This window comes from Canis aureus, chromosome 21, assembly GCF_053574225.1.
Source record: "Canis aureus isolate CA01 chromosome 21, VMU_Caureus_v.1.0, whole genome shotgun sequence".
Taxonomy (NCBI): Eukaryota; Metazoa; Chordata; class Mammalia; order Carnivora; family Canidae; genus Canis; species Canis aureus.
Window position 1 is genome coordinate 26,479,502 of NC_135631.1, and position 19,015 is coordinate 26,498,516.

Below are 19,015 nucleotides of genomic sequence, written 5' to 3' on the forward strand. Positions count from 1 at the left end.
CCCACCCCAGACAGTCTCTCTGACAGGTCTTCTCATAACAGCAAGTATTCCTAGTTCTATCAAAATGCATTTTTTAAATGGATCAAAATTTCAGCAACTTCTGTGTACAATATTTGCTGCTCACTGATGAAGAAATACTATCTTATGTATAACGTATGCTGAGAAGTTCAGTTTATTGAAATCTGTAAGAAGCTGAGTAGGTAAAGTTCATTTAAGTGTAGGTACAAAGTTGGATGGTAGAAGTTTGAATGGGCATAAAAAGGGATCAGATTGTAACATTTCTTGAATACCCCACAAAGAAAATTAAATTATTTTAACCAAGCAATGGGAAATAAAGCCAAGAAAGGAACCAATCTCCACAAGCTATGCTTTAGGAAGCTAAATATACAATATGGGCAAGAGTGAAATGGGGAGATCAGAGACCTAGAGTCCTGTTAGAATGTTGTCTTGAAAGCAAGTAGTATAAGCTTAAGTAGAAGAGATGGCTTTGTGAGCAGAATGGAAGGGAATACCTATGAAAGTTGCAACAAACTAGATCCAAAACTACCTGGGATGTAGAAAATTTGCAATATAGACTATGCTTGGTAACATTTGTTATGGTAATGAAGTGTGAGATGACATCACTCTCATCATTATCATCCCAACATTCTAATTTTTCCTAAACATTGTCTAGATTGTAACCAAGGTTGAGTATATCAGTAAATTATGGCCCAGAATCTTTTCCCCTTACTGTACCTTTCAGAAAAAGTTATTAGGTGTTCTGTGGACTGAGGGCTGCTAATCTTTAAGACTGTCTAGGCACAAGCTATTGTGGAATCCAGAAAACTATAAGTTAATGGCATTGTTTCCTCTGCTTGATGTGATTTAATGGTAATCAATGTCACTTACCAACTCATTAAAAAGCCCTCTTCACAGCTCATCGAAAACTAAAACCTGGGGGAGTTGAACCTTTCCAGTCAATTAAAAGACAAAGACACCAATTTTTTTTCCAAGTACAATTTAAAATCAGCACATAAAATAATAGCTAAGTGAAATATTTATTAGTATTTGAAAACTCCGCTTTGACATCCAGCTTTATGAAAAAAAAAAGTAGTCTAAAAAGAGAAAAAATATATATAAATCAAAGGCTATTGTTCAAAAGTTTACATTTTCAATATCTTAACTTAAAGCAAGAAATTTAGAGGAGTCATGCAAAGTTGGCTTTCTAAATTTCAAAAACCTCCTCTTCTCATTCCCAAGGGCATTCTCAGTTTGATCTTCCAAGTGGAGAGATGGAACTAAAAAATTATGAGTATATATTAAAAGAATTCTATAATTACCTATGGTTTTATACAAAAGAAAACCAAAATCTAAATTAAATCTTATTAATTAATTCACCAAGTTAACTTTTTTTTATTGCTTTGGCTTTGGTCTCTGTTTTGTTTTTGTAACTTACATTACTGTACAACCCACCATATTTTCTTGTAAACGTGCTGTTAACTAGAGGGAGCATTTGTGAGATTTGTGGGAAAATTAAATAAAATTTACTTTTACCTTCCCCTGAGTCTTCAGGAAGTTTTTCCAAAGGAGTAAAATAAAGAGATCTAGCCACATAACTCAGCCACATAACTCAGCAACTCTGTGTGTACCTGAAGACTCCCCATTGCATCCAAGTGAGGAGAACAACTGGAGATGAAATAGAAAAGAGATTTATTTCCTGTATTGAAAGAACATGCAGTTCTACAGCCAGTTTTACTGAAACATTTCTTCTTGCTTTATTTGTAGGAAAGCTTTAATTGCCATGAAAAGGAAACTTTTCGTGTGTCACCAAAAAACAAAACACAACACGACAATAAAACAAGTGTTTCTAAAAATAGCACTAATTCAATGTCATGAAAAAAATTCCAGTTATGTATCTCTCTTCTATTACTAGCCAACAAAATTGTAAAGTAGGTATATGAAAGAATCCATTAGTGTAATTGCATTGCTATAATTCCATGTTAGGAACTTGTATTGGAACATTAACTTATAATAATTATCTTCTTGGCAAATGTAAACACACTTTAAAAAAGATTTCTGAGTGGTAATTCAGCTCAAGAAAGAACTAGTATTTTAGTCTAAACTGCCTTTTTTTTTTTTTAGAAAATGGGAAATATAACAATATGTTTAAAGTTATCTATTTTCTTATGTTACAATATAGGTTATATAAAACTCTTCTGACAGTTTGAAATTAAACACAGTCCTCCTGGAATAATTAGTGCAAATTTCTTCTTTGGTCTTTTCTGGCAATTAGGACAAAAACACGTCCCACCCCCAAAGAGGAGACATGCGTGTTTCCACTTACACGAACACATTCACCACTAGTATATGCTATGGATTAGAGTAAAGATCCTTAAAAATCTATTCATGTCTGATAAATACTCCTGAGATGAGTGATAAGATTATAAGCTAAAACAAAAATTCATAAGCCCACGAAAACAATCATCACATTGTAAATGTTGATATTCAGGCATAATTGTGATTTTTTGTTGTCGTTGTATGTAACTACATTAATTTTGGTCTGGAAAAGTAGCAATTGGATTTTACATGTTCTAATCAAACAAGATAACATCCTCTATGATAAGTGGAAACATACTTACCAACTCCTCTACCACCATCCTCACAAAACACATCATACTTTCCACCATAATTTATTTCATTATTCAACAACAAATTGCCTCCACTACATATGGCACTCTTTGAACAGGAAGTGGAGCATGACACAAAAAGGAATGAAAATTAGGTGTTGACGATCTCATGTGTGACTAAGGTTGAAGAGTTAGACATTCCGAGTTTTACCATCCTTAATTTTTATTGCCAAAGTTGTATTTTATTGTTTCTTATCACATTATTACCAGAAAAATGTAATTTACTAAAATATGTTTAGTAAGGAGCATTCCATTTTATTTCTTGCTTTATCTTTATGGAAGCCATACACATCTGGCAAGCTCAGCACTTGGTTGGAATGAGATCACTACATCCTCTAAGTTTTACCATAAGAGTGATAATTTTTTGATGCCTTACCACATTGATTAAATTCTACCATCAAAAGTGATAATACCAGCTGATAAGAATCTTATTAATTGCAAGTCAGCACATTTTATAAGTCCGTTGTTCATGAAGAGAGAAAAAATGAAAACAAAAATTTAGTATTTATTTTCAAAAGGAAATGAAAAATAGCACTTTCTGTGGGACAGGCACTATAATAAGTGACCATTTCATTGAGTCTATTCCATCAGCCAAATGAACTGAGTGCTGATAATATTACAGATTTTACAGATGAAGAATTTGAAGCTTCAAAATGTATACTCTAAGATTCCAAGTCTAGTAAGTGTAGGAAATAAGCTTAAACACATGCAGTCTGAGAACAGAATCCCACACTCTTACTCAATAAGATACATTTACTTGTATAGAATTACAAATATACAATTTCCATTAGCTTTTGAAAAATTTGAAAATATTTTGAAAATTCTATTAACTCACAATTCTTAGAGGAATCAATGAGATAAACTGCTAAGTAAAAGAACTGTTTTACTCATTTTTACCCCTCATTTTTCACTGAAAAAGTGATTAGTTTAAGAGGTTTTCTGGAAGTTCTTTACTAAGAATTTTTTTTTTTTTTGCATTTTTTATTGCTTTAGGTTTTTTTCATTATTAGAATAAGTCAACTATTGGGCAAGGACACAACTGAACACAATGACATGAAGAAAACTTTCCTGTGAAATATCATTCAAGAGAGAATAAGAAACATTTTTTAAAGATTTTATTTATTTATTCATGAGACACAGAGAGAGAGAGAGAGGCAGAGACACAGGCAGAGGGAGAAGCAGGCTCCATGCAGGGAGCCTGATGTGGGACTCGATCCCGGGTCTCCAGGATCATGCCCTGGGCTGAAGGCGGCACTAAACCGCTGGGCCACCAGAGCTGCCTGAAAATAAGAAAATTAAAAAAATAAATAAAACTTTGCAAATTATAAAATTGGGGACCCATTTTACAAAAGTATAAATAGTTTGAGAAATTGGTAATATTACAATTCTGCTCTCTTTAAAAAAGATTTTTTGCCTTTAATGTGTTTTTAAAAAGGTCTTCTATTTTCACAGAAAAATACTTGACATAAGGAAATGATTTTAATTGCAACAAGATCCATCTATTTTTAATTGTAATTTCATTTACTTTGGATGTAACATTAGAGTTTACTTTTTCGTGGCAATCTCGTAGCCCATTTTTGTGCATAATTAATAGGGGCTTTGATACTAAAATATATTCATTATAACCTTATTGATGACTGTAATCCATTTTGTTCAATTAAACTTAAACTCCAGGGTTTATGTAGCATTCACTCATTTGGAGATCATTAAATAATCATTCATTGATCATGTATTAGAAATTATTCTAAACAATGGGGATTCAATGAGGTAAGAAATTAAAAGTAAAATCTGTTATTCATGGTTTTATTGTTTCATAGAGTAGACATATATTTAAATAAACAATTGCCACAAGATATGATGTATTCTACACTAGATTTTGACATAGTCTATTATGGGAACAGTCAAATGAAAGGAGCTGATTTTGCTTTGTGTTTGTATTGGGTGCATAATACACCCCCTCCCCCAACTGAAATAATGCCCATTTGGACCTCAGTATGTAACCATATTGAAAATAGCCTTTGTGAATGTAATCAGTTAAGTTAAAATGAGGTCATACTAGATTAAGATGAGTCGTAAATCCAGTATGACTGGTATCCTTATATAAAGAGGAAAATTTGGATACGGAGACACAGAGACAGAAGATATCCTTTGCAGAAGAAGGTATAAATTGGAGTTTCCCGGTCCCAAGTTGAGGAATGACTGGGGACACTGGAAACTGGAAGAGACAAGGAAAGATTCGTCTCCAGGGCCTTCAGAGGAAGCATGGCCTTGTTTACACCTTGATTCCATACTTCTAGCTTTCAGAAGTGTGAGAGAATAAATTTCTGTTGTGTTAAGTTTCCTAGTTTATGGTCATTTTTATAGTGGTCTTTAGAAACTTCTGTAGATTTTGGTATCAGAAGTTGGGTGGCTCTATGACAAATACCTAAAAATGTAGAAGTAGCTTTGGAATGGGTAATGAGTAGAAAGGCTGGAAGAATTTTGAGGTGCATGATTGACAAATCATAGTTTGCCATGAGGAAAAAGTTTGTAGAAATGTGTTAAGGGAATTCTGGTGAAGGCTCAGAAGGAAGTAGAGCAAGGTAGAGAAATCTTCTCTTGTCTTAAAGAATTATATACATCATCATTGACCGTGTGTTGACATAAATATGAGAACTAAGGGAGGGTTCAGAAGGAAAGAAGAAATTTGTTACGGGACATTGAATGGCCAGGGATCCTTGCTATAAAGTGGTAGAAAACTGAACTGGAGGGTATTATGCTGAGTGAAGTAAGTCAGAGAAGGACAAACAGTGTATGTTCTCATTCATTTGGGGAATATAAATAATAGTGAAAGGGAATATAAGGAAAGGGAGAAGAAATGTGTGGGAAATATCAGAAAGGGAGACAGAACATAAAGACTCCTAACTCTGGGAAACGAACTAGGGGTGGTGGAAGGGGAGGAGGGCAGGGGGTGGGGGTGAGTGGGTGACGGGCACTGAAGGGGACACTTGATGGGATGAGCACTGGGTGTTATACTATATGTAGGTAAATTGAACACCAATAAAAAAAATAATTTATTAAAAAAAAAAGAAGAATTGAGTTGCAGGGTTGTGTGGAAGGTGCAACTTGTAAGCTATGAACTGGGTATGTAGCTAAGGAGATTCACACTAAGTTCTGGAAGGTGTGGCCTGGTTGCTTATTGAGTTTATAGCACAATGCAAGAGCAAAGAGATGAATTGAGGAGGGAACTTTTAAGCAAAAATGAGGCAGTATTGGGTAATTTGGGAAATTTTCAGCCTATTCATATAGAGTGGTCTGGATCTATCTGCCCAGTGTTGCAGCTTAAAAACTTCTGCTAAAGAGATGATATGTGGAAGACATGGATCTAATTGCCCATCTCAGGAGAAGCCAGGAATAGAGATGGGTTATATAAGGGTAAGATCTATAGAGAACTTTCTTCTGTACTGGTACAGATTCTGTTTATCTACATGGAAGACTGACAGATTTTTGAGAATGTGATATCAACAAGAACACTGCCAGCTTGAACTGAAGGGGTCAGAGACAGGATAAAATGAGGGAAAGCTGTTGGATTCCGGGATTCGATAAGTAAGAAAGAAGTTGATAAAATTTCTCAGGGTCGTAGCATGTACCAGCTTCATGAAAAAAGAAAATGACTTTGAAGGAAGAGCCAGAGGCTAGGTAGGCTGGCCCAGCGGTATGGGATAATGGGAGTTGTGTAGGCAGAGAGGACGAGCTGATGAGACCTCATTGCACCAAGAAGACAGAGCCTCCATCAACCCAGAGGTGGACTGGACCATAGAAAATTATTCTCAGGGCTTGAAACTTAATGGAATGTACCTTGTTGGATTCCTAATTTATTGTAGATCAGTGGCCCCCTCGTTTTTTGTTTGTTTTTTTTTTTTTTTTTTTTTTTTTTTTTTTGCTTTCTTCCATTCAGAATACAAATGTCTATCCCAATGCCTCTTCTACTATTGTACTTTGGAATCAGATCTTTTCTTTTACAGGTTCTGAGATGGTGACAAATTTCGTCCCAGGATTGATCATACCCAGAATCTCACCCTTAGATGATTTACATTATTTAGATAATAATAAAACTTTGGAAATTTTTGATTTGATATGTATATGAGATTTTTGGATTTAGAGTTAATATTCAAATAGATTAAGAATTTTGGGATACTGGGATTTGGTGAATGCATTTTGTGGGATGTGGGGTGGATGTGCCTTTTTGGTGGCTGGAGGTGGACTCCCCTGGGTTAAACAGCATGTCTTCAAAATTCATGTCTCCCCAGAACCTCAAAATGTGAGCTTATTTAGAAATAGGGTCTTTGCTGATTTAATTAGTTAAGGTAAAGTCAGACTGTGTTAAAGTAACTCTAAATTCAGCCATAATTGGCATCCTTATAATAAGAGGAAAATCAGATGCAGAGACACAGACACATAGGGAGAATGCAGCCATGGGAAGACAGAGGCATAGATTACAATTATGCTTTCCCAGGCTAAAGAATGCCTCAGACCACCAAACACTGGAAGAGACAAAGAAGGGGGTATTCTTTAAGGTCACTGGAGAGAGTATGCCCCTGCAGCATTTTGATTTCAGACTTCTAGTTTCCAGAACTGTGAGAGAGTAAATTTCTGTTCCTTTAAGCCACCAGGTGTGTGGCAATTTGTTATAACAGTCCTAGCAAACTAATACCATGGAGAATAGATCAGAGAGGGCTTCACAGAGGAGGAAATATTTAAATTGACTTTTAAAGGATAAATATGTGTTTTATAGGCAGGGAAGAGTGAGATGTGTGAGATAAGAAATGGATGCCATTTCTTTTAAGAAATTATTTTAAGAAATTCTCTACAGATCATTTTAAGAAATTTAAAAAGAGAGAGAGAAGTTTAATTTGTAAAGCAAATCGGGTTTCAGGAATACCACAAGAATAACACAAACAGAACAAAACGTTTGATTTTTTTTTAAAGATTTTATTGATTTATTAGAGGGAGAGAGAGAGAGAGCAATGGAGAACATGAGCAGGGAGAGAAGGAGAAGCAGACTTACAGCTGAGCAGAGAGCCTGACACAGGGCTCCATCCCAGGACTCTGGGATTATAACCTGAGCCAAAGGCAGATGCTTAACAGACTGAGCCACCCAGGTGCCCCCAGGCCATTGAATTTTAAAACTTAATACCACTGGGGCAAATTTGGATAGAACCTCTAGCAATATGGCCTTTTTTGTTTGACCTTTTTAAGAAACTGACACTTTTTTTCAACAGCTCTGCAGTTGAAATCTGCAACTGGAGAGTTGAATTTCCAATTCTGGAATCTAAGAGTTCCAATTTTTCCATGTCCTTGACAATGAGTGGTACAGTCAGTCTTCATAATTTTAGCCATATTAGTGGAGGTGTAATGGTATCTTACTCTGATACTAATTTGCATTTCTTTTTTTTTAATTTTTATTTATTTATGATAGTCACACACAGAGAGAGAGAGAGGCAGAGACGTAGGCAGAGGGAGAGGGAGAAGCAGGCTCCATGCACCGGGAGCCCGACGTGGGATTCGATCCCAGGTTTCCAGGATCATGCCCTGGGCCAAAGGCAAGCCATAAACCACTGAGCCACCCAGGGTTCCCTAATTTGCATTTCTAATGGCTAATGATGTCAAACACCTTTTTTATCTTTGACCTTTAAAAATCAATAAAAACCGTTCAACACCTCCACATTTAATAGTGAAGCTTGCAAATTCCAAAGATAAGGAGATCCTTAAAGCAGCAAGAGACAAGAAATCCCTGACTTTTATGGGGAGGAGTATTAGGGTAACAGCAGACCTCTCCACAGAGACCTGGCAGGCCAGAAAGGGCTGGCAGGATATATTCAGGGTCCTAAATGAGAAGAACATGCAACCAAGAATACTTTATCCAGCAAGGCTCTCATTCAAAATAGAAAGAGAGATAAAGAGCTTCCAAGACAGGCAGCAACTAAAAGAATATGTGACCTCCAAACCAGCTCTGCAAGAAATTTTAAGGGGGACTCTTAAAATTCCCCTTTAAGAAGAAGTTCAGTGGAACAGTCCACAAAAACAAGGACTGAATAGATATCATGATGACACTAAACTCATATCTCTCAATAGTAACTCTGAATGTGAACGGGCTTAATGACCCCATCAAAAGGCGCAGGGTTTCAGACTGGATAAAAAAGCAGGACCCATCTATTTGCTGTCTACAAGAGACTCATTTTAGACAGAAGGACACCTACAGCCTGAAAATAAAAGGTTGGAGAACCATTTACCATTCGAATGGTCCTCAAAAGAAAGCAGGGGTAGCCATCCTTATATCAGATAAACTAAAATTTACCCCAAAGACTGTAGTGAGAGATGAAGAGTGACACTATATCATACTTAAAGGATCTATCCAACAAGAAGACTTAACAATCCTCAATATATATGCCCCGAATGTGGGAGCTGCCAAATATATAAATCAATTATTAACCAAAGTGAAGAAATACTTAGATAATAATACACTTATACTTGGTGACTTCAATCTAGCTCTTTCTATACTCGATAGGTCTTCTAAGCAAAACATCTCCAAAGAAACGAGAGCTTTAAATGATACACTGGACCAGATGGATTTCACAGATATCTAGAGAACTTTACGTCCAAACGCAACTGAATACACATTCTTCTCAAGTGCACATGGAACTTTCTCCAGAATAGATCACATATTGGGTCACAAATCGGGTCTGAACCGATACCAAAAGATTGGGATTGTCCCCTGCATATTCTCAGACCATAATGCCTTGAAATTAGAACGAAATCACAACAAGAAGTTTGGAAGGACCTCAAACACGTAGAGGTTAAGGACCATCCTGCTAAAAGATGAAAGGGTCAACCAGGAAATTAAGGAAGAATTAAAAAGATTCATGGAGACTAATGAGAATGAAGATACAACCGTTCAAAATCTTTGGGATGCAGCAAAAGCAGTCCTAAGGGGGAAATACATCGCAATACAAGCATCCATTCAAAAACTGGAAAGAACTCAAATACAAAAGCTAACATGAGAATCACTTGAGAAGTTAAATAAGGAGATATGAATGCCCAAATCCTAACCTAGGTCAATTAATGAAAATCTCTGTGGGTGAGACCCAAGCATCTATAATGTATTAAAAAACATTCAGGGGCACCTGAGTGGCTCAATTGGTTAAGCATCTGCCTTTGGCTCAGGTCATGATCCTGAGGTCCTAGGATCAAGCCCTGTATCGGACTCTCTGCTTAGTGGAGAGCCTGCTTCCCCCTCTTCCTCTTTCTGCCTGCTTGTGTGCTCTCTCTCTGTCAAATAAATAAAATCTAAACAAAACAAAACACCCCCCCTAAATAAATAAATAAATAAATAAATAAATAAATAAATAAATACAAAATAAACTAAAATCCACAGATAAGACTTTGATCTCACTGGAAGTAAAAGGATAAAAATAAATATTCCTACTTACCATGCCCAGCTATTTATCTTCTGCAGATTACTGCATTTTTTCTTTGAGTCCCTCTACTCTTTTTGATTTAAACTGCCTCTAAGTTTAGCACAAAAAAAAAAAAAAAAAAGAAGAGACCAGTGAATAGTTTTACAGTTGAGGAATTGCTATCATTGGTACACTTGAATTCTCAATACAGACCCTTTCTGCTAGGTTATATTTTGGATTACATCTTGATTACATGCTAGATTTAGATTATATTAAAGACCTAGACATGGGAAATTATTTTGAAATATTTTGGTGTCACAGCTCTTTCAGGATTAGGCAATGCTATAGCCCCTGACCATCTGTATCAACAATACTGTCATTCCCTGGTATGGCTCGGAATAGAACCACTAAGTCATATTATCTTGGATTTTTTTCATTCAATCCATTGCATTTTCTATATTTTTGATTGACAAATGCATGAGTGACTTCAGTGCTATCATTTTGCATCTAGGTATGGGAATGCTGATGAAGATTCCCTGACTTCAAATTCCATTTCTACCACTCACTAGGTTTGTGACTTTGAGCAAGTTGTGTAACTCCTCTGTGCCTCTGTGTTCTCATCTATAAAATGGAGATTATAATGGTATCTCACTTCTAGAATAATTAATCATATTTAATAAATAATGCATGGAAGTCACTTGGAATATACAACAACATACTAAGTAAATTATATTATGAGGCTCTGTTATAGAAAATACAATGATTTCAACTTCTGGAGACTATGTAGGATTTAATAAAATCATATAAGGAAAAGTACCTGGTCATGGCATGGTAAGTAAAGCACCTCTTTTCTTTACCATCCCATTTTCATTGTAATAAAGTCCAAGAAGTTTTCAAATTATGTTTTTGTGGCTTGGTATTGAAAATCTTATTATAAAGAAAGGATGATGCAGAAAGAGTAGATCTATATTGCTTTCTATTGTGATTGCAACTCAAATTATAAGGTACATTTTGATAGATTTTCATTATTCTCTTAACACCACTATAGTTCAGCCATAAGAGGCCAAGTGTCAAGTCCAAAGAACTTCCTGGAAGGACACATCAATCAAACTGCTTGATGTTCACCCACATTTTTGACTCAACGTGTATGATACCACAAACAAAATAAGTGAAAACAATGCTGATTTAGTTTCTTGATTGCTGAAGGAGTTGTAGCTATGCATTTCTTAATTTATGTTCACTCTTAAAAGTCATCCACAACACTACATATGGAAGGATGAATACACACACTAAAATGATCGGTATTTAATTAAAAGTGAAAGAGATGAGAAATTTGAATTTTTACTTTCTTTTTTCCTGCATGGAGGGTTCTCATCTTTTAATAAGTGGTTGGGACAAATGCTTATTGGGGCTGGTTGATGAGGGCATTGAAAGAGAGAATGAACTTTATTTGAGAAAAACATTTCAAATGGAAATACCTCATATTGTTTCCCCACAGGTAATTTTTACTTACAAAGAGCTCTGTAAAAATGTATTTTTCCAATTTTAATTATATGACCATTAAAAAGAATGGTTTTCTTTTGCAGGCAGCTAAGAGAATTTCCAGTGCTTTAATGTGTTTGGAGAACCCAAAACGAGTTATTATTTTATTTTTAATTCAAACTTGGCTTAGATTTAGTCCTCTAGGAGACATACTGGAAGACATTTGGTTTTGAAAAAATAATAAGAATAACAATATTAAGGGTTTATGTTATCCACTAATTGTTTTTTTTCCCCATCCCCTAACGGCTGAAAGTGCCTCTTGGTGAATTTTCCAAATGTTTGCAGGTGCCGAATGCATCAACTTTGCACCTGCAGATTTACATGAATGTGCTTCCAGTAAGCCTCATGCTGAACAATATATGGTAAATGCAATAAAAACAGATGGACCTAGGGACAGCTGGAGTCTGAGAAGAAAAATGAAAACAACAAAAACAACGGCAACAAAAATCTGGCAAATATATCAATGTAGTTATCTTTCATTGAATTAGGGGGGATACGGTAGGTGTTTCAGTATAAAACCACAGCAGCTGAATTACAACTGGGACAGGAGTTGCCCAGGCTCCTCAAATCAATAACCCAACTAAAGAAACATAGAATAATGATGTGTAATCCCAGGTGTCTCTACAATAAACTAGACACAATTCTCCCAGGGCCTCAGACTCTACCATCTATCTTGCCTTCTCTAAAGTCATTATGTGTTGTTTATCTTTTCATCAAGTTGTATAGATTCTTCCTTCAACTCGATTCTCTAATTACAGAAGCTGCCATTCCCATAGCCAACAATTAGCCTCCTCATTATTTCAAATTGGAAAGATTACAAAGATTTCCTGCCTCGAGTAAGGCAAGATGGTATAATGGAGACCATGCATGATTGTTTTTAATATAGTTCCAATAGTAACTCTATCACTTCCTTGTTTAACCCTTCCAAACCTTAGCTACCTGATATAAGAATAACACCATTAATGCCTTCCTCCAAAGACTGTGGAGAAGTCAAAAGATAAGACAAATGGAGTCTAAGTTGTGCAGCTAGTAATACACTAAACTATGCACCAAAGAACCTACCATAGAACCTGGGATTTTATGAAGTTTCCTTCCTATTTCTGACTCAAATTCAAGGTTGATCTCACAAAAATCAGCATCTTATTTCCTTTGAGGGTGGAATAAAAGTCAAATGTATTATATATTGATTAGGACTGTAATAACATATATTGTAGTTATCTGTGCTGCCTCTCCAGATCCATTTACCATCATTCTGTAAACTTTATCTGCCTGGGGTAAGAGGAATGAAAAGTGTCAACACCAGTTAGAAGGATATCATGATGGTTCAGACAACTGAAAATGAAATGATCATTTGAACTAAAGTGGATGTGCTGAAGAATGCTCAAATTTCAGATATTTCGAATATTGAAAAGAGAACTCATGCAATTTGAGAGGATATCCAATGGGAAAGAAAAAGTGAGGGAGTGAGAAGATTAAAGATGATTCTTAGGATTCTTGTTTAGAGGAACAAAATAGAAGGCCAAGTGATTTAGGAGTTTCAAAAACATAGGAGGACAAATTTAGGGGGCAGACACATATAAAATCTGGAAGGAAATGGAAGAAACAATCATTTATTAATTTACCATCCCATGATTTTAAGTAGATTTTATTTTAATCATCATATATCTGAATTTTCTGGATTTTAATGAGGATGTGTGTCTCTTATATTAACAATTTATTGCTTTTTTATGCTGGCTACAAAACCTGACTTTAAACACAAAGATAAAATAGATTATATATAAATAATAAGAATATACAATGAAAACACTAATCAAAATAAATATTGAGGGACTGTATTAATAACAAAGTTAGACTTTGGAATGATAAATATTACTAGGGGGGAAAAAAGGAATACTTCATGTTAGTAAAAGAGCCAGTTCATCAAGAGCACATAGCAATTATAAATGTTTATAAGCTGAGGAACTGTGCTTCAAACTATATGAAAAATTAAAAATATATGAAAAGAGAAATCAAAAATCCACAATTACAGTATGAGATCTCATCATTCCTCTCTCAGTAATAAAAACATAAAGGACATTTGAACAACACAAACAAGCAACATAATTAATGTTTGCAGAACACTTTAGTCATCCGTTACAGAAGGCCCACCTTTCTCTAGTGCACGTGAAACATTCACCAAAATAGACCATATCCTGGGCCATAAAAGTAAGACAACAATTTTAAAAGGAATGAAATCATAGAGATTATGTTATCTGGCCACAATGGAATCAAACTATCAATCAATAGCAGAAAGCAGACTGACAAAATTGAAATATTTTTAAATTGAACAGCATTAAAAAAAAGCCATATGTCAGAGAAAAACAATCACAAAGAAAACTAGAAACTATTTTGAACTAAATGAAAATAAAAACACACCCAATTAAATTTGTGGTATTGAGCTAAAGCAGTGTTTACAGAGAAATTTATAGCAGCCTTTATATTAAAACAGAAAAAACAAGGACTAAAATTAATGATATAAGCTTCTCCCTTAGGAAACCAGAAAAAGTGAGTACCTGAAATTCAAACTAAGCAGTAGGAAGAAAATAATAAATGTAAGAGCAAGTATCAGTGAAAGAGAAAACAGAAAAAAGAAAAGAAAAAAAAAAGAAAACCAAGGGGAAAATCAGTGTTATGGGATAGGGGAAGGGGTTCGATTTCAAAAGGATGTGAATGATGGGAATATTCTTGATCTTGATTGTGGTATTAGCTAAGTGACCATCTACTTTTGACACAACTCATCAAGCAGTATGCTAAAAATGAATACACCTTATACATTAGAAAAGCTCCTTTTTAAAAATTCTTACATTATATATTCTGAATACAAGGGCTTTATTGTTTATATGTACTTTAACACATGCCCACATTCAATAGCTGGACTTTTCACTTTCTTGTAATATTTGAAGTAAGCTTTTTATATTAGAATAGTTTTAGATTCATAGAAATGCTGAAGGAGAGTTGCTGTACCCCCTCCCATTCTGTTCCTTATTGTTAATATATCAGTATGGTACATTTGTCACAGCTAATGAACCGATGTTGATATATCGTCATTAACCATACCCCATACTTGATTCATATTTCCTTAGTTTTTAGCTAATGTTCTTTTCCTGTTCCAAGATCTCTTCCAGGATCCCATAGAACACTTAACTGTCAGGTTTCCTAGCCTTCCCGTAACCATAAGGTTTCTCAGACCTTGATTTTGATGACCTTGGCAATCTTGAGGAGTTAGATATTTTGTAGAATGCCCCACAACTGAGATTTGCCTCATGTTTGTCTTATGAGTAGGCTGGGATTGTGTGTAGTTTTTGGAAGAAGGCCATGGAGGTAAAGCTCCATTTTCATCATAACACATCAAGAGTATATATTCTTGACTCATCATCTGCCTAAAGGAATATTTCTTAGGTTTCTTTGTAGAGTTATTCTCCTTTCATCTCTTTTCATGCTGTACTTTCTGGAAGGAAGTCATTATGAGCAACACACATTTAAGGAATAGGGAATTATACTCAAATGCTTGAGAGCAGAGAACCTGCCTACATGTACTGGACTTCTTCTCTACAGCAGAAGTGTTTCTTCCACCCCCAGGCTATGGCCTGATGTTTGCATCCCCCACAAATTAATGTTGAAATCCTAATATCCAACGTGATGGTATTAGGTAGCACCTTTAGGAAGTGCTTAGGTCATAAGAGTGGAACACTTGTGAATGGGATTAGTATTTTTATAAGAGACCCACAGAACTCCCTAGCTCTTTCCAATATGTGAGGACATAGAAAAGATAGCTGTCTATGAACCTGCAGACATAGAATCTGCTGGCACCATCATCCTGGACTTCCCAGACTCTAGAACTGTGAGAAATAAATGTTATTTATAAGCCACCTGGTTTATGGTATTTTTGTTGTAGCAGCCTGAATGAATTAAGACACTTTATTTCATTATATATTTAACCATTTATTTATATTAGAACAGATATTAATTTTAAACTTTGGGTGATCATCCAATACATAATTTATTTAGTTGCTTAAATTGTTCCAGCTTTGGTCATTAAGAGCTCTTTCAAATAGCTCCTATGGCCTTTTGACATACTCTTTTGGTTGTGTGTTTTTGTTTGTTTGTTTTAGTGCTTTCTTACTTTCTGGCACTAACAGATGACACAAGCTTATCCTGAATATCCCTATCCCAGTCCTAGAAATATGAACTCTGTGTGAATGTTGTCCAAATTTCAATTTTTTTAATATTCTGTTTAATGAATATTTCACTATTCCAAATCCATAGATATTTACATTATTTTTTCAAAAGTTTATTGTTTTATTTTCTGCGATTATTTATCTTTGATCTTCAGTCTTCCTCATTTTGTTATTTCTGTATGTCTTGATTTATAAGTCAAGCTTCATTTCTTCTATGTGAATATCTAGAATTTATTAAAAAGACTAATCTTTTTCTATAAGTAATTGGCAATGAGTTTGTATCCATAATGTAAAAAGAATTCTTGCAAAGCAGTAATATTAGAGACAATGACCTATAAGAAATTTGGTCATGAAACTTGAATTTTTAAGCATAAATTAAAGATTTATTACAAAATAAAAAAATAGTTTCTCACTGTCCATAATTCAAGAAAAGAAGGCTATGAGCCATGGGTGGGGCTGAGGGCTAAAAACTAGGCTCAGGAGCCCCCGATAGGCACTGGTTGACAACGGTTCATAACAGGTGGATGTTCACCAGGGCAACTGCTACCCGTTCCTTATCCACAGCTGCTTGCTCACTGCATGCTCCAGCACATAAGGCCTTGGTGTAATATGCATATATCTCTTGAAACACTAAGGAAGGGATTGTAGAAGCTTGGCTTTGATGGACAGGCCAATAAGGGTGGCCATGCTGCAGCGCAGAATGACATGTATGAAGGCCATGGCCATTGTGTTTTGGGAGTCACTGACCTGAACCTGGACTTGCTCTGTGCATTAGTGGATGCTGTGGGTCATTGACAGAGTGAATCAGATTGAAAATCTAGTACATCATTGCTATCTGGAACCTGCTTATCCTCCTTGCTCAAGGTCACTGACCACTCCTCAGAGTACTAGTAAATGAGGTAGTTAGTGTTCAATTAAAAAAAAAAAGTTTAAGAAATAATTCTCTGATTAAAATATCTTCCCAGCTTCTTTCCATAAATATAAATATATTTCAAGATACCTGTGTGGGACTTTTTTCTCCATTTCATATTTATGGAAATATTCATTAGGAAATGTTAAATTCTCAACTTGGTTTGGTGTTTTGTTTTTCCTTTTATCCTAATATTTCTATATATAGATATAAATGTTTATATATACAAATATTTTATATATAAATAAGGATACTATGAGGATACCAAGTCATCAAATAATTATATGAAAATATCTCTATTCCATTAGTTGTCAAGTAAGTGAAAATTAAAACCACAATGAGATCCCACTCTATAACTATCAGAATGGTTCAAGTTTGAAAGACTAAAAAGTAATGTAGTGGCAAATGGTGCAGTAGGAATTCTCACTCACTACTGTGGATAGGTTTATTGGCACAATTCCATTGAAAAACTATTAGCATTATCTACCAAATTTAAACATATTCAGGTATATGCTCTGTGGAAATAAGTGCACCTGTGGCCAAAAGACATGTAAGGAATGATCATAGCAGATGTAATAGCCCCTGTGGGAAACAAACTAAACATACATGAAGGGTATCATGGAGAAATTAATCATATTCTATTCATGCAATGCAATGCTGAACTATAATGAAAAAAATGATCAAAATATTAAGAGTTTAAAGAAAGCCCACATACTTTATGATTAATTTACATAAAGTTCAAAGACAGGCAAAGTTTATATATTCTGTTAGAAATCAGGAGAATGTTTTCTTTGGGTGAGAAGGAGGGTCGTGTTTAGGAAGTGCTTTGTCTATCTCTTTGGGTTTTGGTAACAGTTTATTTCTTGACCTTGATGGTATTTACATGAGTGTATTTAGGTCTATGATAATTCATAAACCTGTGGACCTAAAGTTGTGAACTCTTTTGTATGTATTTGATATTTTAACTTAAAAAATTAAAAAAAAACAAGTGTAAAAATAGGGGAAAAAAAAGAATTAAAAGATTTATAAGTGAGGTGGTATGTCTGTCTGTCACTGAATAGCATGGAATTTGCCTCATTGACAAATTGAAAAAGTGTTACTTGGAATAAAGATGAATTTAGGGCTTTGCCAGACAAAGATGCCAGAGGCATACTCTTTCAGAGGTAAGATGTGCTGCAGAGAAAAGGATTAGGAATTAAAACAAACAACTTCCAATACTCTGATTGGAAATGTGCCTGTTACAAGAACCTAAAAAGAATGCTACATTCCTCCCTTTAAAATAAGTCCAAAATACAGAGAACAGCAGTAAAAACAATCATTTCAAAGATTTTTCTTTGTATTTCCATATTTCATGTGCATTAATAACCATTTAATTTTTAAGGATTAATGATATTTTGATGAACACCAAAACAATTACTGATTAATCTAGTTATCAGAGAGTGCTTCTGCTTTGAGGTACTGCTTTGCAATGCTGGCATTAGCACAATCCATCTGGCTCTTACATTTATGCATAGTTAGACAGACGTGCATGTAATGTTGTATGCTGAACGCTAATAATGTGTTTAACAAATTTATTATTACCAAAATAAATGTTTTCACTCACTTGTTAAAAACATATCTCTTAGTACATAGGCTAATTTTTTTAGTCCTTCCTGAACTTACGTGAATTTGGGTTTGCTGTTGCTGTGAGTTTCAGACGTGCAGCAGTTTTATTTGTCTAGGAATGTAACATAAGTTCAGTTTTCCAATTTTTACTACCTAAGGCCTAAGCATGAGGACTATGTAAACTGTCAGTTGGACAGTATTCTAAACGACTTTAATAATCCCTGATTTGATTGAGTGATATAAATCTTCTCGTCTCATAACTGCTGAAGTGTGTATGATTGCTTGTCCCGCAATGCAAATAGCACTTTTGCCATTTTTTTCTAATTTTTCTAAATTTTGTTATTTTTAACATGAATAGTGCTTATAAATATCCAGATTCTTCTAATCCCTTTTTAGCAATAGCATCCATAAAACTATGTAATTAAGAATGATAAACAATATGGAGTTTCCTCAAAAAAATTTGAAATAGAATTACAATATGATACAGCATTCCCACTTTTGAGTATTTATCCATAAGAATTAGGGCAACCCGGGAGGCTCAGCGGTTTAGCGCCGCCTTCAGCCCAGGGCCTAATCCTGGAGACCTGGGATCGAGTCCCACATCGGGCTCCCTGCATGGAGCCAGCTTCTCCCTCTGCT

At 35.0% G+C, this 19,015-nt stretch overlaps 1 long non-coding RNA gene across 1 annotated transcript in view; it reads right to left on the minus strand.

Moving 5' to 3' along the window:
• Window positions 1-3,766: 3,766 nt before the first annotated feature.
• The window catches only part of LOC144293447 (uncharacterized), a 31,562-nt gene continuing 16,313 nt past the window's right edge, over window positions 3,767-19,015 (minus strand). The window contains exons 2-3 of the long non-coding RNA XR_013360679.1: window positions 10,136-10,213; window positions 3,767-3,946 (exon numbers count right to left, since the gene is read on the minus strand). This is a non-coding gene — a long non-coding RNA (uncharacterized LOC144293447). The remainder of the gene's footprint in view (window positions 3,947-10,135; window positions 10,214-19,015) is intronic.